Source organism: Terrapene carolina, unplaced genomic scaffold (assembly GCF_002925995.2).
Source record: "Terrapene carolina triunguis isolate 2854851 unplaced genomic scaffold, T_m_triunguis-2.0 Scaffold136, whole genome shotgun sequence".
Classification (NCBI taxonomy): Eukaryota; Metazoa; Chordata; order Testudines; family Emydidae; genus Terrapene; species Terrapene triunguis.
Genome location: NW_020664487.1, coordinates 1,899,210 through 1,925,275, shown reverse-complemented (window position 1 = coordinate 1,925,275; position 26,066 = coordinate 1,899,210).

The window sequence follows — 26,066 nt, the reverse complement described above, 5'->3', positions numbered from 1 at the left end:
CAAATTTTAACTTGATGACCCCGTATGACCCCCACTTAATCAGAGGCTTATGCTATTTGTCCTCATATGACCTCATGACCTCTTTATGACTCCCCTATTGCTTGGAAATTACGTTTCTGTGACCCTAGATGACCCCAACTACCTTGAAATTTTAACTTGATGACCCCCGTATGACCCCCATTTAATCAGAGGCTTATGCAACTTGTCCTCATATGACCTCATGAACCCTTCATGACCCCCCTACTGCTTGTAAATTCAGTTTCAGTGACCCCCAGATGACCCCACCTGCCTTCAAATTTTAACTTGATGACCCCGTATGACCCCCACTTAATCAGAGGCTTATGCTACTTGTCCTCATATGACCTCATAACCCCTTGATGACTCCCCTATTGCTTGGAAATTAAATTTCTGTGACCCTAGATGACCCCAACTACCTTCAAATTTTAACTTGATGACCTCGTATAACACCCCCCCCTTATCAGAGGCTTATGCTACTTGTCCTGATATGACCTCACTGACATCATTCCAACCCTCACTGACCCTTTCATGACCCCAATTGCTTGTACATTCAGTTTCAGTGACCCCCAGATGACCCCAATTGCATTCAAATTTTTGCTTGATGACTCCCTATGACCCCCCACTTAATCAGAGGCTTATGTTACTTGTCCTCATATGACCTCATGACCTCTTGATGACCCCCCTATTGCTTGTAACTTCAGTTTCTCTGATCCTAGATGACTCTAACTGACGCCAAATTTTTCTTTGGTGACCCCGTATGACCCCACCCCTTAATGAGTGGCTTATGCTACTTGTCCTTATATGACCTCACTGACATCATTCCAACCCTCACTGACCCCTTCATGACCCCAATTGCTTTTACATTTAGATTCTGTGACCCTAGATGACCCTAACTGACGCCAAAGTTTTCTTTGATGACCCTGTATGACCCCCCCTTAATCAGATGCTTATGCTACTTGTCCTCATATGACCTCATGACCCCTTCATGACCCCCTATTGCTTGTAAATTCAGCTTCTGTGACCCTAGATGACCCTAATTGCATCCAAATTTTTGCTTGATGATTCCGTATGAACCCCTATAATCAGAGCCTTATGCTACTTGGCCTCATATGACCTCACTGACCCCTTTGTGACCTGAATGGCCTTTAAATTAAGGTTCTGTGACCCCAGATGACTCCAATTATCTCCAGAGAAAGCAGGCACTCTACCAGTGGTGTTAATCCAGTTACACTGGTACTCTTATCACCTTCTTCTATCATGCTATACCCCGAACGTCATTGTGGTGTATGTTCTTTCTTCCCAAAAGGGGCAGCGGAGGACTAATCTTTGTGGTCAGTTTAGCTCAGCTGGTCAGAGGCTTGTGTTACAAACACTAACATCATGAGCTGAAGCCCCAGACTGGGAACTCAGTGTCAGGAGGTGGCCAGTGCTCTTTTCCCTCTCTGCCATGGGCAACGAGGCCAACACTAGAAAAAGAGGGAGACCGACTCCCTGGCAGGGAATGGGAGAGTGCGCTCTTTGGCTGCTCTCAGCTGCTTTGTTCTTCTTGTGGGTCAGCTCGGTCATCTGGTTACAGTGGGGTGCTGTAAACAGCTTCTAAAAAGAATGAGCAAGAGGCTGCTTCTCTTTCCCCTGCTTGCCGACAACCGTCTGCTGGAGAACAGGATCCATGGTTCTAATTACTGGGGCAACGAGTGCTGTGGTTTGCTAAGTGCAAATGAGCAAAAAAAACATTTTTGCGGAGTAGTTTATTTATTGATAAATGCTGTTTTGTTCAACCTGAAACTATTTGCCAATTCATGTCCTGTTTCCTCAACATTGTCCAGTGATCCAAAGCACAGCAATTATATTGTTTGGAAACATCAAAGCAAAATATTTTGTCTTGACTTGAGTGAAATTTGTTTGTTTTTTTGATTCACCGACATTCCTACCCATTACTTTGTTTTGCCTACCCAAACAAACCTGTTTGTAGTTTGCCAAAATTGCCAGCAAATTGAACAAGTCATCCTTCCCCCAACTTTATTTATCGTGCGTCCAATCAACAGGCAGCAAATCTCTGAGGGTGGGTTGCAGCCGATTTTCAGGTGCTGGAGGGGCTGTCAGGGGCAGGTCTTGTACTCCTTGTGGGCGTCTGGCCTTTCCCTTCTGGCTAAGGACTCCCTGTAGAAAACTCCCTCCATCCATTTGCTACTCACTTTCTGTTCACCCTGCTCAGCTACTGGTTGTTCCCCCGTGTGGGTTACATGCTCTGCTCCCTGCTATGACCTCAGCAGTCCCATCTCTGCATTAGTCACTCAGCGCACACTCTCCCAGCCTATCCCAGCCCTCCTTGTCTCCTGATCAGTCCAATCCTCACGCATGCAATGACCTGCATTGGCCAGGCCCTTCTATGCACCCCACTACTTCTAAGCAGCCTATTCTTCCCCAGAGCCATCCTCCATGTGAGAGGGTCTCTCTGACCATGTTTACTTGAGGTGGGGCCATCGCTGCTTCTAGCTAACCTGCAAGATAGTTTCCTCCTCGCTGATGTCACTTCCTCAGGTGAATCCTTCCTTGCTACCAGTCCCAGCCCTGACTCCCGCCTGGACAGTCCCAGGTTCACCTCCCTTTTCTGAACCACCTCATTTATCCAGATGTGTTCTCTGCTGCTACATCTGGCTGGGGGAGGTCCTTCCAGCGACCTCCCCAGGCTGTCTTTTGGCATATGCGCTCAGTCCAAAGAGCATCCCTGTGCTTTAGAAACAACCAACAGATGCCTTAACTGTTCCTGGATCTGAATGGGTAACAGTTGAGGCCAGGCCGAGCCAGATGACTCCATCCAACGCGTTCTTCTGTCTCCATTTGTCTGTGTGTTGGGGGAGTCTCACAGCAGAGGGACGACAAATTCTGTAGGTGAGTCCTAATGCAAATTTCCCTTCAGAGCCCTCTCTAGCCCCAGCCTGGGAGGGTACGATCTGCTACCGGCTCGTTTTTCCACAGGAATGTCGGAGCCCAGCTGGGGAAGCAAAGTAGAAGCCGTGTCATGTTACCTCCCACACACTTTAGGCAGGTATTTAGTTCTATTGTTTAGCTCTTTCCCCAGCGTTCTCTGCTAAGACCAATCCTGGACCGCGGGCTTCTTATGGACATTCCAGTGGTGCCCTAAGCTCGGAGCCCGCTGCCCCTCCCCCCCGTACACCCTGGGACACTTCCAGTCAGTCCGAGTCGCCCCCAGTCTGCCCTTTCCCTGCAAGTGGAACTCTCTGGGTTAGGGGGCTCCAGGCAGGCAAGGAGGAGCTGGGTACCAGGCCCCAGGGCCCACCCTTGGAGGACATAGTGGGCAGTGTGAGAAGGAAGGTGAGCTGGGGGTTACTGGTGGGGCCTGGCATTCATGGAGATGGGCTTCCTGTCCCCTCCGCCACTGATTTCCTGAATGACCTTGCCCAGTACCGATACTCTGCTTCCCATCTCTGCCAGGGGGTGGCAGTGGATCCCTGGCTCTGGAGCTAGAGCCCTCGCTTCCCCAGGTGAGGATAGTGCCACTCCTGCATGAGAGGGACACACCCTCCACCTTGAAAGGTCCAGGCTTGTTCAGTGGTATAGGCCTTCCCTGGGAACCCCTCTGATCTCATCCCACTCTGCTGGCCCCACGCAGCAGCCTGGCTCTCAGACTGAACAACAGGTTCTCTGGGGAGTTTGCTTGAGGCCAATGCTGGTGAATTCTCCCAGCTGCTCAGGCTGGGGAAAATTTAGCCCTGGTGTGACAGGACTGGGACTCACCACCCAGCGCCTCCTGCTGGTTGTCTCTGGGAATTAGCTCAGTCCAGTGGAGCGCCCTCTCCTGGTGTCCCGCCCATTATCTCGCCCTTGGTTGGTGTCTGAGCCCACGTCGCTCTCCAGCTCGCGGCGTCCTCCGGCAGTGCCCCTCAGTCCATCCACACCCCCTTCTGTGGGGGGGGGGGGATGATCAGCAGTCTTCCTACACCCCAGCCACCATGCCCAACCACACCCCCACATTCTAATCCCTCTTGTCAGGGATCTGGCGTAGTCTATAATGGCCACTCCCAACGGCCGATGGCTGGGTGGACTGCAAGGGGGGAAGGGAGGGACCCAGGCCCGCCCTCTACTCTGGGTCCCGGCCCAGGGATCCTCTGGCGGCAGCCTCGCTGTCCTCCTTCTCTCCCCTCGTCTGTCCACTTCCCTGGGATGCTTCCCCTTTGGCCCCTTGCACCCGCTAGGCCCTTCCCTTCAGGGCCTGCAGCCTGGCAGGCTACGGGCTAGAGCTCTATTCTGCTCCGCGAGCCTGGCCAGCACTGCACTGTCCAGGTGCTAGTCTCCCAGCTCTGGAGACAGACCTTCCCCTGTCGAAGGCCTGGGATAGACTGACTGCTCCCTTCCTGGGCAGCCTTTATATAGGGCCAAGTTGAGCCCTGATTGGCTGTCTCCAATCTTGGCTCTGATTGGCCCCCAGTAAGCCCCTTTCTTATTGGCTGCCTGTCTGTGCAGGCGCTCTGGCCTACTCTAGCCCCCTCTCACATGGGGGCGGGGCACTCGCCCTGCCACACCTGGACAGAACCAGCACAAGGGCAAAGCCTGATTTTCAGGCCTGATGTAGTAAATACACTTTGTGGGGGGTGGGAACTTCAGGATTACAATGGACAACTCAATGTTTATCAACTTTGGGACCTCATCTGGGAGCAGAATATTCCTGATGTAGAAAAACCAGCCAGGGCCGCCTGGGGGGGGGGGGGGGGAAGTGGGGCAATTTGCCCCAGGCCCCGCAGGGGCCCCCACGAGAGTTTTTCGGGGCCCCTGGAGTGGGGTCCTTCATTCGCTCCGGGGCCCTGGAAAACTCTCGTAGGGCCCAGGCCCCCGGAGTGTCTTCCGCTCCGGGTCTTCGGCAGCAATTCGGCGGTGGGGGGTCCCTCCACTCTGGGACCCGCCGCCGAAGTGCCCCGAAGACCCGCGGCGGGGGTCCTTCCACCCCGGGACCCGCCGCCGAAGACCCCAGGCCCCCGGAATCCTCTGGGCGGCCCTGAAACCAGCATCTGGGAACTTAGCACCTAGGTGCAGGGCAGGGTGTTTTCAGACACATAGACCCAGAAGGACTCTGCCATTCCCATGCCAGAGCCAGTTGCACCAGCCTTCCGCAAGAACAAGGGATGCAGTGGATTCTCTATCACTTCCCGGCATTCCCACAGGACTGGCTCTTTCCAAAATATAGGCTGTAGCCCAGCCACAAGTTATGGGTCACTGGGTGAAACTATCACCTGGGTAATGCAAGAGGCCAGACTAGATGGTCACAATGGGCACTTCTGGCCTTCACATTTCTGACACTAAGGGTACATCTACACTACAGGGGGGAGTCGATTTAAGATACGCAAATTCAGCTACGTGAATAGCGTAGCTGAATTCGACGTATCACAGCCGACTTACCCCGTTGTGAGGACGGCGGCAAAATCGACTTCTGCGGCTTTTTGTCGGCGGCGCTTACTACCACCTCCGCTGGTGGAGTTAGAGCGCCGATTCGGGGATCGATTGTCGCGTCCCGATGGGACGCGATAAATCGATCCCCGAGAGGTCGATTTCTACCCGCCGATTCAGGCGGGTAGTATAGACCAGACCTAACTCTGTTCCTTCTGTCGGATTGATTATTTCACTCAACACTCTGTCTGGGATCTCTGCCTCTATCACTTGGTCCACCAGCTCTATCCTTTGAGCTAAATGTGCCTGGGTTAAACAGAGGCACTGCAGTGGGTGTCCCAGTGGGATGAGAATATTTAAAACATCCCCAAAGCACAAATTACCACTAATTTCTCTGATTTTACAGTTCACATAATCTCCAGTCCAGTTCACACAGTCATGACTACTCTGGCTGGGGACATAGAATCATAGAATCACAGAATATCAGGGTTGGAAGGGACCTCAGGAGGTATCTAGTCCAACCCCCTGCTCAAAGCAGGACCAATCCCCAACTAAATCATCCCAGCCAGGGCTTTGTCAAGCCTGACCTTAAAAACCTCTAAGGAAGGAGATTCCACCACATCTACGACACCCCTGGGCAGTCCTCGGATTTCATCTCTCTCCGGCAGTGCCTGATAACTCACACAATTGCACACTTCATGGTTACGGCCTCACACAGGCTTGACACCATATTTCTTCTCCAATGTTAAATCGTACCGACCTATAGAATAAGCATCTCTTCTCTCTCGGCATCCTGTTGAGCATCTGGTTTGGGGTCTGGGCAATACTAGATCAGGCCCAATCCATTTGCTCCTTCGGAGCATTCGGTGTCCAGATTCGCCAAGTCCTCTGAAGAACCACCGCTGAGCTGCTGGGAAATTTAAAATTTGTGACATTAAGAACAAGAAATGATAAGTGTCATGCAAGGTGTCAATGAAAAGCTCATGACTCACTGGTTATTAATATCATTGCATAATGTAGGTGCAAGCAACGGATGTCAAGTTATAGACATAAACTGAAATTATAATTCGTAAGACGTGTCTGTCAGCCAAGCAGGAATTACCCCACCCTAGGAAAGCAAAGTTACTTCCCAAGTACTTTGAAAGACAATGAGAATGTATTTACATATCACGTAAACAAACCCATCAAGCTCAAAGCGTGCGGAGGCAAACCTCACACTATCATGGCAGGGGAGGAGATTGACAATCACATATTTAATGTTCATTCAGCGGCACCGGAGGAGGCAGGAACTGAAAAAATTGCATTTTAGCAGACACAGCTCCAGTGGGAAGGAAGCACCAGGGCACTTCCTTCAAGATAGACTCCAGGTTGCCTATCTCACAGCTGGAAATAGACTTTCATCGGGAGGAATCCTTCAGAAGAATCCATTTCAAAGATTCACTGGACAATAAAAGAGAGGGGCCAGGAAGCCCCAAGTGAACTGTCTTTCACCTAAGAAGACAAAAGAACCAACCCTTTGACTTGGCGGTTAGATCCTGACCCAGAAGTTTGGTCAGCCATCTTGATGGAAACATGTGGTTAGAATTTTACCTTGAACCAAGTCTAGCTTGTTAAGTTTTAGTTACTAGAAAGAGTTTTTTCCTTATCTCTCTTGTAACCATTTCTGACATTAATCCTTATACTTGTACTCACTTAAAATCTCTAACTAAATAAACTTGTTTTATTTTTAATCTCAACCAATCCAGTGCTGTGTTTAAAGTGAACTGATTGATAATGTCAGTTAAAGTAACAAACTGTTGAATATTGACTCTTTAAAGGAGCAACGGACCTTAATATTCCTCTGATTGTTCCAGGACAGGGCTCAGGACATTTCAGAACACATGGTTTTGGGAAAATTCAGGGCTGGGGAGAGTGAGGAATCACCTACCAATTGTTAACCAAGGCTGGTGGAGACCAGGCAGGCTCCAGGATCTAAAGCCATGGACCAGAGCTGCCCAAAATATAGACATGGAGCATATGCTTCTTGGTGACTATGGGAGTCCCAGGCAGAGAGTCACAGGAGAGTGGCATTGTGAAGCGCTCAGGGTGACAGAATAAGAGGTGACACAGCTCTTCACTGGTCTAGATTGCATACCAGAATATGACAAGATGTAAGGCATCTTTGTACTTTTTTATAAGCCTTTTACTTTGTGTATCAAGAGACCCCTTCAGCTCACAGCTTTAAAAATATTGACTCTGGCTAAAGCCTTTTGGATTGAGTCCATACAATCAAGCTACCATGGCCAGGTCCCCTCCAACCCCCTAAACATTCATACATGAAACGTACCTGTGACTTGTCTCTGTACAACTCTCCGTTTGAATCATTTGGGGTTTCCTGGCTGGGGTCCAGAGTCTCAAACAAAACTTGGGTCAGCGGTCTGGTCTAATGTTTCTTCTCCACATTGTTCTTGTGATCCCATTGTGACGTTGTGCAGTCTATATGGTTTCATAAAAACATAATAAAGTGAATATAATGTAACCGGGATAGTTTTAGAAAAATATGGTAATAAGTGAATATAATGTAACTGGAATATGCTTCATGCAAAAGGTCTCTTGTAAGGTATCATTACAAAGCTTATAATCTACTGAGTATGATCATCTGATTTGTATAAATGTACCACTCTTGTATCTAAAACTAGAAATATGAAATATAACTCTGAGGGCCTATTGTAATTATGTAAAGTGTGGGCCATTAATGATGGTTTGGAATCTTGATGACTCCCATTAACAAGGACCATTGTCTGCAGATGGCTGTGTTTACCTGTTAGTCTTCCTGTATATGTGTGTGCTGGCAAGTGGGCAATGAAGTCTTGCAGTGACATGTGATCATGTCACCTGAACTGGAATCCATCTTTAACCTAGTGCTTTTCCAGTGGGGGGAGGGGGGGTGGAAACCCAGAGGGACAAAGGGTTCCCGCCTTATGCAAAAGATATATAAAGGGGTGGAAGAGAACAGAGGAGGGGAGAGGAGCCATCATGAAGAATCTCCTAGCTACCACCTGAGCTGGAACAAGAGTTGTACCAGGGGAAAGAATTGTGCCCAGGCCTAGAAGGTGTCCAGTCTGAGAAAAAACTTACTGAAGCATCTCTGAGGGTGAGATTATCTGTATTCAGTTTGATTAGGCATAGATTTGCGCATTTTATTTTATTTTGCTTGTGACTTACTTTGTTCTGTCTGTTACTACTTGGAACCACTTAAATCCTACTGTCTGTATTTAATAAAATCACTTTTTATTTAGTAATTTACTCAGAGTATGTATTAATACCTGGGGGAGCAAACAACTGTGCATATCTCTCTATCAGTGTTATAGAGGGCGAACAATTTATGCGTTTACTCTGCATAAGCTTTATGCAGGGTAAAACGGATTTATTTGGGTTTAGACCCCATTGGGAGTTGGGCATCTGAGTGCTAAAGACAAGCACACTTCTGTAAGCTGTTTTCAGGTAAACTTGCAGCTTTTGGGCAAGTGATTCAGACCCTGGGTCTGTGTTGGAGCCAGACAGGAGTGTCTGGCTCAGCAAGACAGGGTGCTGGAGTCCTGAGCTGGCAGGGAAAACAGGAGCAGGGGTAGTCTTTGCACATCAGGCAGCAGCTCCCAAGGGGGTTTCTGTGATCCAACCCGTCACACCCATTCACCAGCAGCCAGCCCTGCTGTCCAGCTGTTATGTAAACGCTGGGATTCAGCACAGAATTAATAACTACCAAGGCAGTGAACCAGTCAACCAAGTATAAAATGGCACACTCTTTTACGTTGTAGGCTACATCTAAAAGCCACAAAATAAACAATGGAAATCAACAGGCAATAAATACACCAACTACAGTCATAAATGTCCTAAGCAGGGCCATAGATCTCTGAGTTGTTATGCGTAGTGATATTACAGCTATGGACTGGTCGATAAATCAGACCAAATGTAAGAAACTGGGCCTCTGTGTAATCATAGAATCATAGAAATGTAGGACTGGAAGGGACCTCAGTAGGACTGACTGTGGGGGGACATTCAATGCAGGCTGCAGCTGGGATGGCGCACAGGAGTTGGTTTTGAGATAGCCTGTGTCATTTCTGCCTCCCAGGCATACCAGGAACAGAGGCGAGACCCAGATCCCTGGGAGAGGGCGAGGCCATGGCGGTGGTTCCTCAGCATGCCTCTGGGGATGATGCCCCCCTGATAATCACATGTTGAGAACGCTGGGGGTTCTTGCGTAGAACTTCTATGCCATCTCTTTGTCCACTCCGGGATAGTCTGAAGTCTTGGGATTCACTGCCTCAGGCACTAAGAACTGGCCACTTGAAGTTGGGATGGTGGACCCCAAAAGAGCAGAGCCACTCCTCAGTGCAGTCCCCAGGACTGCCCGCAGTGAAGTTGGAGGTGATGCGGAGAGGCTTGAGCCGTCATGTTCAGGATTGCATGGACTCGTTCACCCAGTTGGGTGAGTCACATCTTTTGGTCTGAGCCCCTAGTGACTTGCTTTGAATTGTTGCTAAGGAAGACTACACATATTATCTCTGAGAGTGATGCTACACCTGAAGGTTGGTTTACAGAGAACTAGCTGAATCTGGATTAGAGGACTGGGATTAGAGGATTAGAGTCACCAGTCCTTGAAACAGGTTGGTGAATGCCTTGTAGAAAGTTCTGATGATACCTGTTCCATGGGGTCTTTTGCCCCATGCAATGTCTTTTTTCCCCCTATTCTCTCTTCTCTGACCTATCTACCTCACCCTTTTTTCTGGGAATCTCATGGTGGTTAAAATGATTCTAGGATCATATGGATGGATGGACATGGTAGGATGGGTTCAATACCCCCCAAATAACCCAGAAAAGCAACCCACAGGGGTTCTATAAATAGCCAAATGCCTCATCATCTAATTAGTGACATGTGTGAATGAATGAACACGATTCCCACTGTCCCTACCCACTATCGAGTGAAACCACAGCCAAGGGATTGGGCTTGGCCAAATCAGTGGGGAAAGAAGATCCTCTTGAACTTGAGTCTGGCACTGTGAAGAGACACGAGAGTGTAGAATAATTTGGAGGCCTCCAGGCTGCTGGTGAAATACCTCTTCTCTTATTGTTTTTTCACTTACTTGGTGAGGCCAGGAGCCAAGCCCTGAGGGACTCTCACTTCTTACTCCAAGCATCCAGTACATGCCAGGCATGACCTGCTCCAGGAACAGTGTCAGGTGGGGAGATTGACTGGAGCAGTACTACAGTCAAACCGTAACGCAGGTGTCCTAAGGCGCGCTCAGGGAGACAGAAACCTCCGGTGGCGCAGAAGGGCAAAAGCTTACTTGATCTTGATTTTCAGTATGAATACAGACCACGAAAGTGGGGCAACATGATCTTTCTGACTTTTTGGGTTTTAAACAGAAGATGTCAGAAAAGTTACCACAGGGATAACTGGCTTGTGGAGGCCAAGTGTTCATAGTCATGTTGTTTTTTGACCCTTCAATATTGGCTCTTCCTATCACTGTGATGCAGAATTCACCAAGCGTTGGATGGTCCACCCACTAATAGGGAACGTGAGCTGGGTTTCAACTGTTGTGAGACAGGTTAGTTTTACATAAGAACATAAGAATGGACGTACTGGGTCAGACCAAAGGTCCATCTAGCCCAGTATCCTGTCTTCCAACAGTGGCCAATGCCAGGTGCCCCAGAGGGAGTGAACCTAACAGGTAATGATCAAGTGATCTCTCTCCTGCCATCCATCTCCACCCTCTGACAAAGAGAGGCTAGGCACACCATTCCTTACCCATCCTGGCTAATAGCCATTAATGGACTTAACCTCCATGAATTTATCCAGTTCTCTTTTAAACGCTGTTATAGTCCTAGCCTTCACAACCTCCTCAGGTAAGGAATTCCACAAGTTTACCCGGCTGATGATGTGTGGTTGCAATAGCAATCCTGCTCAGTCGTAGAGGAACTGCAGGTTCAAACATCTGGTGTATGTGCTTGGCTGAGGTGCCAATGGGGTGAAGCTCCCATCTGTGGGATTATGACTGAATGCCTCTAAGTCAGAATCCTCCCTAAATGGCACTGCTGTGGAGCCTTGGTTGGCCCTTGAGAGCTGGCCACACACTCCGGGGACAGGGCCTGGTATGGAGAGCCATTCATTTCGGGACTGGAGTGTGAACAGAAGGGAGTCACCTCTGACTCGTAGTGGGCCGCATGTTCATGGTCTCGTAAATGAGCTGCTTCTGGGTCAAGGTTTCATGTGTAGCAGAGCAGCTACCTCACTGTGATCTGTGGAAAGTCAGGCTTTGACACAAGACTTTTTTCCCCAACACCTTCGCTAAAGGGGCCATCTAGCAGGATGGTAAAGGTTACCCTCGCCACTTGGTGGAGGGTGCTTCCCTCCTGTCTCCTTGGGAGAGGTTGGCAGGGTGACCCTCACAGAAGGTGGGGCCATCCACCTCCTTTCTGCCCCTCTCTGGGGTTCCGGGTTGACCTGGTGGCCGAGAGGGATTTAGGGCCTAGGACCAGACCAGAGGAGGAGGTGGGCAGGGCGACCCTTACGGGAGGAAGGTTTGGCCACCTCCTTTCCTCTCCTGTCTGGGTCGACCTGGTGACGGAAAGGTTCTTGGACCCAGGGCTGGAGGGGGCAGACAGGGCAACACTTGGCAGCTGACTCCCCCACTTGTAGGAGAATGGGCCTAAGTCGCAAGGCCACCAGGTTGCTCCATTGTACCCAATGGGTTGAACTGGTGGCCCAATTCTTTCTGGCTAGGATGCCGACCTAAATGTATCCTAGAGGGAATCACGCTCTCCAGCAGAAGCCACAGAGGAAGGCTTAATAGTCGGCACCCGAAGGTAGAGGAGAGGCTTAATAGTCAGCCTCCTGGGGGGTGAGGCTGGGGCATTCCTGGACTCAATCTGCCTACTGGTCAAAGGCATCCCTACATGCTGAGATTGGAGTGCCCAGGTCAGCCAGCGAGGAGCAGCAGGAGAACGGTTCCATGGGGTATGGGCACTCTAAATCAGCTTTATTTTCTTCTACCTATTTTTCCCTAATTCTCAAAGGGTCAAAGTATCCTTCCCTAGGGCGCAAGCACGCAGGCACAGGACTCTACCCACCGGTAGCCAATCGCACATACAGAGATTTTTTTTCATAGGGAATTGTGCACTGTATTATTAACCCCATTCAGCCACGCAGAAGTGGCAAGACTTTAATGAAAATGGCCCTAAATGTGTAAAAAGCCTATTTTCCTTCTAGCCTTAAAACTTTTTAAATGGCTCTCAATGTGAAAACACAAACACACACACAGTCCTAATGCGCCCCATAAAAAATAAATAAAACATTCAAAATGGCTGCCGTGCCAAAATTACAACTCCTATTTTCCACAGTTATGGTAACACCCTATGAACTTTCACATACTTTTTACATTTGAGCTTGCAACAGGGAAATGCCTTGCAGGCCCGATACTATGAGAGAGAGATGCTTCCGCTGATTAGAGGTCTGCCAGGACAGTGGGTTGAATTCCCTCAGTGACCACCGGCTGAGGGAGGCTAGCTTTTGCTCTTTTCTCTCACTGCTATGGGCAGGGAGGCCAAAATGAGGAAGGACATAGGCCGACCACCTCGCAGGGAGCGGGCAGGAGTCCTCACCCCAGCAGCTGGAGCATGTGGACAGCAAGGTCGCTATGCAACGCACGCAAAGCAAGCGCTCTGTCGCTTGAGCTAATTCCCGGCCTGTGGCCCACCTTGCGGGCACCAGCCAGACAAAGAGATGGGCGGGGATCTTGAGCAGAGCAGGGATGGGGAAGGGCTCCCAGGTCCCCACCACGTGCCTCGGCACAATCATCAACCCTCCCTCCTAGGGGGGGTGAGAGTTAGCCCCTGGAACAAGCTCCACACTGAACAAGAGAACAACACTTATCTAAAGCAGGCAAAGCCAGGAGCAGACCCAGCTCAGGATCTCTAGCTGAGGTTACTCAAACTCCCTCGTCCCTGGCATAGCATACAGCAAAACCACTCTCCCTCCACCCCCAACGGATGCCCACAGACTCTCTGCCCCACCCCAATGCAATCCCCTCACTCCAACCTGCCTGTGCGCTCTGGGCTGATGCTGGCATGCGGGGTGAGATCAGGATGCTGTGTCAGTTACATAGTCTCAGCTGGCCGGTCAGCTCCAGGCTGAGAGTTTCCAAGAGTCCCCTTTTGCCAGCAGCCGTCTCTCCTCGCAGCAGCTCCCTCTCTGCCCCAGCTCAGAGCTCTTGCGTCTTCTTCCTTTTCTTTTCCAGTTTTCCAGGCTGTTCTCTTCTCCCGCCCCTGTCTGCTCATTTGCTCAAACCCTCAGGGGTCAGAGTTAATTCTGTGTCTTTGGCTGGCTCTCCCCTGCAGCCAATCCGCTTTGTGCAGCCTGGTGGGGAGGGGAGAAAAGGGGAAGGATCGCTCTCGCCCACTCCACACCTGCCACCACGTGAACACACCTGTCCCCCAGGTAGCAGGCACGCCCTGTGGCTTGGCCAGCCTCCACATTGCTGGATCATTCGGGTAGGATCATCTCCCCTATTTGGCCTTTGAGAACATCGGGGGTCTCCTGGCTCTGTTCCCCTCTAACCCATGCTCAGGCTTGGCTGCCTCCTACCTGCCCTGCTCCTCCCATGCGTCAGGGTCTGACTCAGGTGCCTCCTCCCTGTGTCCCCTGACTTCACTCTGCTCTTCCCCTGCTTCAGGGCGGGGTGCTTCCAGTGGGGATCCCCCAAGGCTCATCCACCCCACTAGTGGCAACCCAGTGACTCCTCCTGGCTCTGCCTCCTGGCTACTAGGACTAGGATCTCCTCTCCCCACCTTGTTTCCTGGCTCGGGCTCAAAGTGGCAAGGCCTCAGCACGTTCCCATGGGCCACCTTCTCTGGCCTTGCCGCAGACGCCGCTTGGATCTTGTAGAGCGGCCATTTACGATATGGGATCCCACTGATGGTGTATGGGGCCTAGGCTGAGTCCAGTTTGGAGCACCTCTGCTGCTTGAGGAGGACCAAATCCCCCAGTGCTAATGGCCCAGCCTGGCACATCTGTCATAATTCCGTTTCTCTCTGTCTCCGTCTTGACCCATGTTAGTGGCTACATTGGTGATGCCCATGGACGGTGAATTCTCGGAGGTGGTAGTGCTCAGAGGCATCAGGAGCAATGGGGTTCCAAGGAAAAATCACCGTGACAGATTTTTAAACCCTATAATATCTTAGCTAGGCAATAAATGTTTACAGAATAAGGACTCTATCCAGCCTAACCTGTATGCAGCATTTAGGGTACTAACTCTGAAGCGTGGGGGTGCTTGTCTCCCACACAAGGCAGGAGTACTGTACAAACAGGAGTTGATTAGGCCTCTTAAGGTTCACAGTGCCGCTTTTAGGTAAAAGTATCCTTACCCCCGTTTTACAGCAGGGGACATGTCTACACTGCAAATAAAAACCCGGAGCTGGCCCATGCCAGCTGACTTGGGTTCTTGCTTTGGGGCTGTTTCATTGCAGTGGAGATTGCTGGGCTCAGACTGCAGCCTGAGCTCTGGGACCCTCCCACCTTGTAGGGTCCTAGAACCTGTGCTCCAGCCCGAGCCCGGAAGTCTTCACAGCAATGAAACAGCCCCGCAGCCCAAGCCCCCTGAGCCGGAGCCAGCTGACACAGGCCAGCCGTGGGGGTCTAATTGCAGGGTAGACATACCTACAGAGGCTAATACAAAGTCCTTTGACGTCAGTGGGAGTCTTTCCGTTGACTTCAAGTGGGCTTTGGATCAGACCAATAGTGAGTAGGTAGCACAACTGGGAACAGAACCCAGGCTTTCAGCCTCCCAGTCCCACCATGTTTACTCCATACAGGTGTGAGAAAGGTCTAATGCAACAACATTCACGCGCACTATGCACTAATTTAAAGAGGATATACATGTATGTACAGTGCCACCACACAAGAGCATCAACGTTCAATGGATAATAATTATTCAGTAGCTTTCACTTTAAAAATGCATTGTAGGCATTAGCTGAACGTAACTTTGTGACATCCCCATGAAGCAGGCAACCCATATTATCATCATGGAACATAATTATTTAACAGATAGGGGGAAATGAGTCAGAGAGGTTAAGTGACATGCCCAAGGCCACGGGGAGAGAGTTTGTGTCAAAGGTGGGATTAAAGTTCCTAGCTGCAAATTCTGTGCTCGGACAACAGTGCTCTTCTGGGGTAAACGCAATGAACAAGTCATTTATTTTGACTACCTGCTTGAACCAGTACACACATGATCCTCAGTTATATTATCGCCTGCAGGGCCAACCCAAGAGCAATGCTGCTAGGAAAAGCAGCACACCACTGGTCAAAAACATTTCTTCTGCCCCCACTCACCCATCCACCCTGGTACAATTAAAAGTTGCTCAGACCCACTGGTAAGGATTAGGGGAATGGGCTTTCCTGTTGTTCTGTTTTCCTACCATCTCATAGGGCCTGCTGCAAAGCTCAATGCAATTGACCTCAATAGGGTTTGGATGAGGCCCTGTATCCTTTTTCCATTAAATTCATTGTTAGTTGCAAGATAATAGTTACCCTGTAAGCGAAGCTGTACAGGGGGGATGAATAGAGATGTGCAAATATTCCAAGGGCACCGTACACAAGAACAAGTCCAAAACCTGCTGAATGCAGCTATACAAAGGGGGGGAAGAACTCACTCATGAAGGAAACTGTATTTCCAGGTAAGAAATATCCCTAACATTTTGCCAGTGGATGCCAACGGTACTGCTCAGTGGACTTTAATTTCTCTAAGCCCTTGTGTCTTAGTATCAGCTGATATTACGGTTGAGTCGAGAACAATGAGAAATGACAGCTTTATTCATCTGGATTCTGTGTGTGTGTGTGTGTGTGTGTGTGAGAGAGAGAGAGAGAGAGAGAGAGAGAAAATGTACTATATATGTATGCCTGGAATAGACGAGGGAGCCCTCTACTGATTAGACATTGTAGTAAAGCCAAGCTGCATACAGATGCCATGTCAGTGTTTTCCTGATCTGGATCTGAATGCACCACCCCCTCCCAAATGGAACATTACCTGACTAATGCTTCCTCCTCCCCCCAAAAAAGTCATTAGAAAATATGCTTTTAGGGCTTGTGAAGGGATGCTAATCTACAACATATGCAGATGCACACAGTCATTTTAATTTAACCTAAAGTACCTAAAGAGGATAAGAGAGACCTCATGCTCTGTCCCTTTCTCACAAAGCTGCTTTCCCAAAGCAGAATGAATCAAATTACTGCAATCAGAATATTGAGGGCAAGGATCAAACAGTGTGAGAACATGACAATATTATCTGGACTAAAGCCACATGAGTGTGTGTGGGGGTGTAATATTTATTTTCTAGAAGGTTTACCATGGGGGGAAAGAAATTTAAAAAAATAACAGCAAAGTTCCCTTTCAAATGGCAAAAAAGTTTTTTCCCCCGTTGTTTCTTGATATTTCAGATGGCATTTATGTGCGTATAGTCTTTTCCCTTGATAAGATCAACTCCACCAGCCAAATTCATCTTGGTGTAACTCCACTGAAATTCAGTGGAGTTACTCCAGGAATGGATCTGGCCCTGTATGTTTATCATTTAATTTAAAATGAGGAGATTTGGAGACAGATGTCAAGACACATTTTCCACTTCTATTCTGGCTATATTTGGAGGATATTATTTTTTTAGTCAGCATAAATAGAACAAAAACAATATATTTTGACTAACCACCAAATTGCACTTGCAAAGTCAACTCTTGTGGTTAAGGCAAGGAGGATTTGATCAGTTACAATCGGCCGAAAGCAACTTCCTTAATATTAAGCCAACAGTTAATATTACACCTCTACCCCGATATAACACGACCCAATATAACACAAATTCGGATATAACGCGATAAAGCAGCGCTCCGGGGGGGCGGGGCTGCGCACTCCGGTGGATCAAAGCAAGTTCAATATAACGCGGTTTCACCTATAACGAGGTAAGATTTTTTGGCTCCCGAGGACAGCGTTATATCGGGCTAGAGGTGTATTTATATAGCATTAGAAGTGGGCATGATGTTTTGCAATTGTATTCGGTGGGACTGGCTCAGGACAAAAAAAACTTGGGAGAGATGATAAAACAGCAGGTCTAAAGATCAGTGAAAGTATCCCCATAGTTAGACACCATGGGCAGCTGTATCCTCAGCTGGTGTAAATTAAAGTCATTGAAGCTTTGCTGATTTACACCAGCTGAAGATCTAGCTCTAATAGACAGTTGAAAGAAGTCTTCAGTGACTATATAAGGCACCAGCAAAAATCACTGTACTGGTTTAGAACGCCTTTCTTGGTTACTTTGGGAGGAAAAAACCCTCTCCCTGTCTCACATTCATTTGAGGAAATAAAATATCCTGGTTCTTACAGAACCCTGCAACAGGGGTCCATACACAGTCTGACTGCGGTAATTATATAGGCGCTGTTTCCTAGCACTGGGTTTTTTCTGCAACAGGACAGGTGTGAGAAAACCAAAAAGCACCGATCTATAGGCCAGGCGGAATGTTTGACCATGTCATGAGAATCACTCAAGTCTCTAACACGGACTAAACACTTTCCACAATGCTCAGCAACAAAGAGGTTGCCAGCGGGACTGTGCCTTGCGCAGGAATTGATTGGTTTCATAGCAGAAGCCAGGCGAACTGCTGCAGCACTGTTTGCTCATGCCGGTGCTCCTGATGGTGCCACTTTGGATGCCCTTAAAACTTGCTGCCTTCACAGGCTCTTGCTGCCCACGTGTTGGGCAAATGGGACAAAGGACACTCGCTTTCACTGATTTTCGCAAGCGAAGACGAGGGAAATCTATTTCAGTGCTCAACAGATGGAACTACTGGTGCAGAAGGTCACTAAACATGAGCAATTGCTTTATGAAACTGGAGTCTTCCAGGGGAGTTAGCAAAAAAAAAAGAGGAAAAAAGACAAATATGAGTTTGGAAAAAAATTCCTTGCTGCATCTGAAACTAGGTTAAATTTTTGGTGGGGGAAGGAAAGCCTGTTTGTGGCTAATGAATAGGAGAGTTTGTAAGAACTTAGCAGCCTTTATCTAAAATTCTTGTCCTATAATGCCGCTGAGTTCATTGCAAGCATAAGCTATTGATCTTGTAAGAGCTGATTGTAGATGTCAAAGATGCCATAGAGACAGATTTGATGCGCACAACCAACTTTTTCAAACAGGTTGTAAGTCTTGTGTTTGTGAATCTTGGTCTTTGGTCTTGTCTAGGCTACTACACTGGGGATTTCAGTCCTGGATGGTCAGCCAACAGCATGAACCACTAGTGAACACAGGCCAAAGCCCTAAGCTAAACCCTATAAGCCATGAGTGGCACCAAGCTGCAAACCATGGCTTACAGCTGGGGCAGCTGATGGGGACCCTGGGAGGGTTTCACCTTCTTCTGCAGCATGGGGCACGGGTCACTTGCAGATTTAAACTAGTGTACATGGTGAATTCTCTGTAACTTGAAGTCTTTAAATCATGATTTGAGGACTTCAGTGACTCAACCAGAGGTTAGGGGTCTATCACAGGAGTGGGTGGGTGAGGTTCTGTGGCCTGCAATGTACAGGAGGTCAGTCTAGAGGATCATGGTGGTCCCTTCTGATCTTAAAGTCTATGAGTCTATGAGTAAGAAGCAGAAACTGTACAAAAACAAAACAAAACACCCAACTGTTAAATTATACATATTGTAAACTATCATTCCCATTAAACAATATCCCTTGAACAAAATTATTTAGATACTGGAATCAAGATGACAAAAATAATGCTCCTTGGGTCAGAGTTAAGGTGACGAACTATGAATTTTTTAATACTCAGTAAGAAGAATATGCTTCTGTTTACTAGCTGGGCAGTGTAAGATTTGTGATTTCCTTAACTATTCATTTTCTTGCCTTTAAGTGCTGGGTTTTTGTGAATGATGTGATAGGTAAGAAGCACATTTTTGTCACTGAGCAACCTTAATGGATTTTAGGATTTTTTACAAGGAAGAAGAGGGCCTGACATGACTTCACAATCCAACACTCTTCAGTGGATCAGAGGAACTGGGAAGCCGCTTCCTCTCTGCTGAGGCCAAAGAGGAGATGCTGAGGAGTGATTTATGGACTGAGGTGGAGACCATGCAAAACGTCTTAGTGCTGCCAAAACTCAGTGTTGCCTGGTGGGTTTTGGTTTGTTTTCAGGTTCATGGGAACACAAAACTTAAGATGAAAAGCAACAGGGTGCAAATCACTGCAACCTAAAATCAACTGGCTTTATTCAGCTCTAGTATTGATTGAAAGTCATTACCATCACATGGATGTTCAGTGAGGTATGAGAAGTAGGTTGGCCCTCTTATTCCACCTCTCAGAAGCCCAGGGCTTCATCACAAAACCATCATCACAACCAGCACTGACAGTCAATTTCACGAGAGAGATCAAGGATTAAATGGGAATGTAAACCGAACAACCCTTTGACCTCTAAGGTAGGGGTGCGTCCCATGGCGGGGCAGTGGGATGAAGGTTGGCATTGCCTCTGCCCTGGGTGTACCTGGCCTGTGAACTGACAAACACAATGCTAGGACAGTCAGGGTAACACCTTTCTCGATCACGAGCACACCTTAAAGTCCCTCCCTGAGCAGTGCATGATGCCATTACTTGAACTCAGCTAGGGGTTGGGAGGTAAAGTCTGTGCATGTTCAATGGCCCCTATTGTCTATTTGTTGCATGTGACCAGAAGCAAAAGACAACAAAATTGTGCTGTCAGATATGTCAAACCTCCTGTGCTGTGCAGTACTATAAACCCCCTCCCCACCACCATACACACAAAATCCTAAATCTTCTGAATAACTTTTATCCTTTATTGGAAAGTGTCTGCCGTCTTTCCTTTTGTCTTCTGAGGCCGGGTTTGTGTCAAAGAACCTGCCCTTTATTTTTCCTTTCAACAAATGCACTCCTGTTCAGAAAGCCCAACCCTTTCTCTGCTGACAGCACACTGGAGGTAATAATTAGACTGGAACAGCAGCTCAGCCCCAAGAGTGGCGTCTGTGCAGTTAGAAAATTCATCTTCCGAATAAGGCTGCACTTTTTCAGTCAGCCGAGCTAGTCACCTTTCTGCTTTAGGAATGAGACCACCTCCGGTTTTCATGGGAACTCCTGCCGGTCCTTTTCAGCGAGCTGCCAGGTTAGTCCGAGCGTGGTCTGCTGTGAAACACTAAACTTTACTACAGGAAGGGACTGTGCCAAACAGCTCGCGAGTCAAGTGAAATCCTCAGTCTTCATTCATTCCCCGCCCTCTTATCCCCCATAGTCTACCTCCCTGCAAACACCACATTTGTCATCAATAATGTATTGGGTCACCTGAAGGTCATGAGCACGCCAATGAAAAGTAGCTTTTATTCTAGCTTGTGAATCAGACGGGTCGGATTTGCCCCCATTTTATTTTTGTGAGCTTTGAAGGGTGAAGATTTTTGACGCGTGGGGATTTGCCAGCTGTTGCTGAGCATCAGCACACCAGCAATCTCTGCACGGGACTCAGCCAGCAAGGCCGGATGAGCTGTGTTTGCCTCTTGTTGCTATAGCGCCCTAATGCTCCAGCTAGATGCTCTTGCACAGGGGTTCTCAAACTGACCCCCTGAGGGGGTCGCGAGGTTATTACATGGGGGGGTCACGAGCTGTCAGCCTCCACCCCAAACCCGGCTTTGCCTCCAGCATTTAGAATGGTGTTAAATATATAAAAAAGTGTTTTACTGTATAAGGGGGGGTCGCACCCAGGGGCTTCCTGTGTGAAAGGGGTCACCAGTACAAAAGTTTGAGAACCGCTGCTCTTGCAGTAACCTGGCAGAGAAAGCGCTTGAATTACCTGAGCCCCCCTATGTCACTCCAAACTAGTCAGCAAGACCTAGGCCAACTAATTCCCTTTAAGACTTCTTGGTATCTCCTGCCTTATCACCAACCACCTCTAAAATCAAACACAAACCACCATTCTTTAGACTTTATTGTCCAGAGATATCAGACAAGAAAATAGAAAGAGAGAGAGAGAGAGTGTGTGTGTGTGTGTTTGTATGTCTGCACCCAGCTGGAGACCTGACACTATTTCTGGCACTGACACTGATCTACTGTCTGACCTTGAGCAAGTTACTTTCCCTCTCTGAGCCGGTTTCCCCTTTCACCCTTTCTCTGTCTTCTCTATTTGGACTGTAAGCAATTTGGGGCTGTGAATGTAACACAGTAGGTGTTTGTGGCTACCGCACTGGGGCCCCAGTCTTGGCCGGGGACTCTAGAGATAACTGTGATACAAATAAATAATAATAATAATTAATATGTATATATGTGAAGTCAGTTGGAACAAAGACTGCTCATCACATTCCCGGACATTCAGGCCCAAAGTTATTTAGGTGCCTAATTCCCATTGAAATCAGTGGGATTTAGGCACCTAAATACCTTTGAGAATCTGGGCTTCAGAACCTTGCAGGATTGGGTCCTAAGATTTTGACGTTTGTCCACCATCGCTGTTAAGATTTTCTAATTGGAGTGGAATCCAGTATTGTCACATCCGTGCTAGGCAGAAGATCAATATGATAGACTCAGCGTAATCATTAGATTGAAAGCTCAGTGGCTCCAGATTCTAAACACAGGAAAACATTGTTGGTATATGGCTAGAAAAGAAAATACTAATGAAGAAGAGAAATGGTGGTTGTGTTTTCAGTTTTGGGATTGTTGCCTATTTATGTTTTTTTGACTGTACTAAAAAAAAAAAAATCACCGAACTGGAAAAATAAGAACCATCAGAAAAGACAGAAAAAGAAAGCAAGGATATACTTCCCTGGGCAGGGTTATGTTTGCTTTTGAGAAAAACAGGCAATAGAATGACTTTTTTAGAATTAAACCCCTTAGAGAGTCCTGGTGAAAACTGCTTGATAAGAGCTCAGTATTATGACCATTAACACGACCTCTACATTTCTAATGCAGTCATCACTGTGGTATCTAGGTGACGAGTACAAACAAATGAGAAAGAGGAATCTAGGGAAAGTCTCACACCACAATATAGCAAGGTTCTTAACTGTGTGCGTAACTGAACATCTGAGCAGCTGACGTCCATGGGACTACTCACATGCTTAAATTTAAGTCACGAGCTTGAATTCCTGGCTGAACTGGGTCCGAATGAGGTACCGTGTAGTCCTTCCCTCTTGTCTGTTGCCTTTGGACAATGTTAATGGAATGAGAAACGAGTTTCCTATCCTAACTCCGAAGCTCCCTCTCTCTCTCCATTTCCCCCCTGTTCTACGAATCCTGGAATTACCCAGCTCAGGAAATGCTGGAAGGAAGTTAGCTGGAAGGTTGGGGCAGAGGGTGTTTGTGGGCAGGAATGTTTGTGTGTATAGCGGGGTGGTTAGAGGAACTTGAGGAAGCCCTTGACAATCCAAAGATAAGGGGAAGCCCTAAAAGGAAATCCCTGTTCTCTCAGCAGGAGACCCTTCAGTTTGGCGATCAGACGCTTCCTGTACCACAACCATTCCACTTTGGAAAGGCCTGGAGAGGGGCTGGGCAGAAGAAGAAAGAAAGCAGAAATGGTTTCAATAAATCCCCAGCTCTGTTCATCAATCCCTTTGTGGTGATATCTCTCTGCCTGCAAACTACTTTCATAGTTTGGGATGTTCCTGTCCCAGAGGCGCCTATAAACAGGGATGAGCAAGCAAGAAGAAGACAGAACGCTGGAAGTCTGACGGGAGCGGGGAGGAATTTCTCAGTCACTTCCCACCCACAGGTTCCTTCCCACAGAGTAGAAACAGATGCCACCAGTTTCCTAAGGGCATGTGCTTTTGAGTCAATTCCCAGCAAAGGCTCCTTTTGGCTTTGGAGTCTCAAAAATCAGCAGCAAGAAAAAGAAATCCTCCAACTTCTGGGGAATAGATAAAAGCTGCAAGGGGGGCCTGGCATGGATTTTGCCTGTCACCCATTTAAACTTTGTGGGATGGTGTGCCAATATCCACAGACAAGTAATAACAGACTGCATCGATAGCAACTTTCCTTCAAGGACCTCCAAGTGCTTAAATGGTTGATAAATATGATCATTTTGCAACCAGGGAAATTGAAGCGAGGGGAAATTATTTTTTCTCCAGAGTTATCCAGTGGCAAAGCCAGGAACAGGACTCAGATCTCTTGACTCCTATCCTAACTGCTATATCTCAGCTGCCTTGATCTCACTGCTTGACCATAGTCTGCTCCCAGAGCCAGGAATCGAACCTAGATCTCCTGATTCTCCCCGCCCAGCTCTTACCATTAGATTACACTCCCCTCCCAGGGGTTCTCCGTGCTGGCTCAGCTCATGGAAAATTTCAAACGCTGTGAATTTACTTTGGGCGGCTTCACAACATGCAGTTGCTGTGACAGATGTGAGATCTTGGAAGCATGGAAACATCAAGACTATCATACTGAGATACGCCTGATGCTATGAGCACGTAGACTATTGTATCAATAAACAGTGTATATATTGCTTTATATTCCTGGCTCGCTGGGTGGGTTTCCTGTGGAATCTGGAAGCAAATTAATACAAATCCCTAGACAGGGTAAACAAGTCTGTAGAAGTACCATCTCCTGGGGGAAATTACATACACTGGTTTTGACCATGTTGAAGAGGGCCAGCAAAGAACTAGGAATGGTATAAAGCATCAGCCTGAGTTGACTCGGGTGACCCTCATTCAATCCATGAATGGACACGAAACTTTAACCTGATGGAGGGATTGAAGGAATTTTGAAACCTACCAGAGTTTCCGCGTGGAAGATGGGAATGTAAACCGAATAACCCTTTTACAAGAAGATGATTGAACAAAAGCTGCAAACTACTGATCTCTGCACAAGCAGCACAGATCAGATAGACTACATCATCTCTTGCTTCACTGCAGACACTGTGGATTGACTCCTGGAGAAACAGATCCTAAAGAAGAAACGTTGGAGAAGACTATTGAGTTGTGTGATCAACGAAGGAAGCTAAGAGCACAAAAGAAGACAGAGAAAACTGCCAAATAGCAATATTCCTGTATGGCATGAGAAATAGATGCACTAATTAAAGTGACAAAAGAAGATTGGCTCGAATACTTGTGCCTCGATATACAGAACTCCTTTGTGGCAAATGCCACTAGGAAGGACTAACAAAACCATCAAGACTCTTTCAAAGATTTCTCTTGCAGGAAAAACAACATTTCGCCCAACACTTGGGGTAGGGATTGCCAGGAACTGTATAACTTGAGTAAAATGAATTCTAAGATGGAAGTGAGAGAAGCAGAGGAGATGTATGTGAGACTTATCGTGATGAACTCCTTTCTATGATCAGAGATGTTGAGGACATTGAAAAAGCAAAGAAGCCCCTGGAATGGATAACATACAAGCAGAACTAATTAAAAGTGGTGGAGAGGGACTCATCTGGACACACCATAAGACTGCCAGTGTGATTTGGGAGTCTGGAAGACGGCCCAAAACTTGGACACAGTCTTCGGGGTTCCTGTTCATAAAAAGGGGGACTCACTCAGTTGTTTGTGGAAATTACCATACATCTCACTATTGATACAACCTACCAAAATATTGCTTTGCATCATCCCGGAGAGAATTTCCCAAGATAGAGAACTTTCTGACTGAGGAACAAGCTGGGTTCAAACCCAAAAGAGGCACAGTGGAGCGAATATTCAACCTGCATGTGATATGCGGGAAAGTGCTGGAGAATGATGTGGATTTTGCCAAGGCACCGGAGAGTGTATGGTACAAAGCTCTTTGGACAAATCTGCGGCTGGCTGGAGTTGGTGAAAATGTAATAAGGCTGATACAAAATCTCTGTTCAAGTGCAATGGCGTCAGTGTTTGCAGGGCGTGAGCAAAGTCATTGGTGTGACTTGAGGATAGGTATCAAACAGGGTTTCTGTTGCTAGCCCTGACCCCCTTCAGCTGTTATCTTGAAGAAATCTTATGAAAAGCCACTGGTGGAACCTTTCAGAGTGTTACATCACTGAAGTGGATGAAAAATTAGTCATCTGTGTTTTGCACAGATTGGATCATTGTGAAAGGATGTGCAAAAGTTGTAGACATAGCAGTAGGAACAGAGACGTTAGGTCTAAAGATCTCTCATGAGAAGACAAAGACAACAGTAGCATCTAGGTCTCTTGAAAGGTGAAGATATTTCCACTCAGATCTGAGGAGACATTGGAGCATGTTGAGCACTTCAATTAACTGGTTAGTGTGATTACTTGGGATGTTAAATATCACTTAGAGATCTGACACAGAGTTGGACTCCACACTGCTTCTCTAACAATGTTCAGCCACATTTGGAGAAGCAAAGGTATTAACACCGAGTGTAAAATGAAAAAGCTGCAGCCTCATCTTCAGCATCTTTCTAGGTGCCTGTGAGACATGGATGCTAGGGAAACAGGACATCAAGAGGCTCTTTGCCTCCTGATTGAAATGCTACAAACAGTTGCTACATGTTAGGTATATTTTGCACATTTGACTAATGAGGAGGTAATTTACCCAAATTGACAGCATCACCAGAGTGATACCTGATATCATCAAGATAATCAGACGAAGAACATTTGAGTTTGAGGGACATGTGGGTTGGAGCAGAGAAAGATTGCCGCAGCAAGTGCTGCAAGGATTGGTGCCT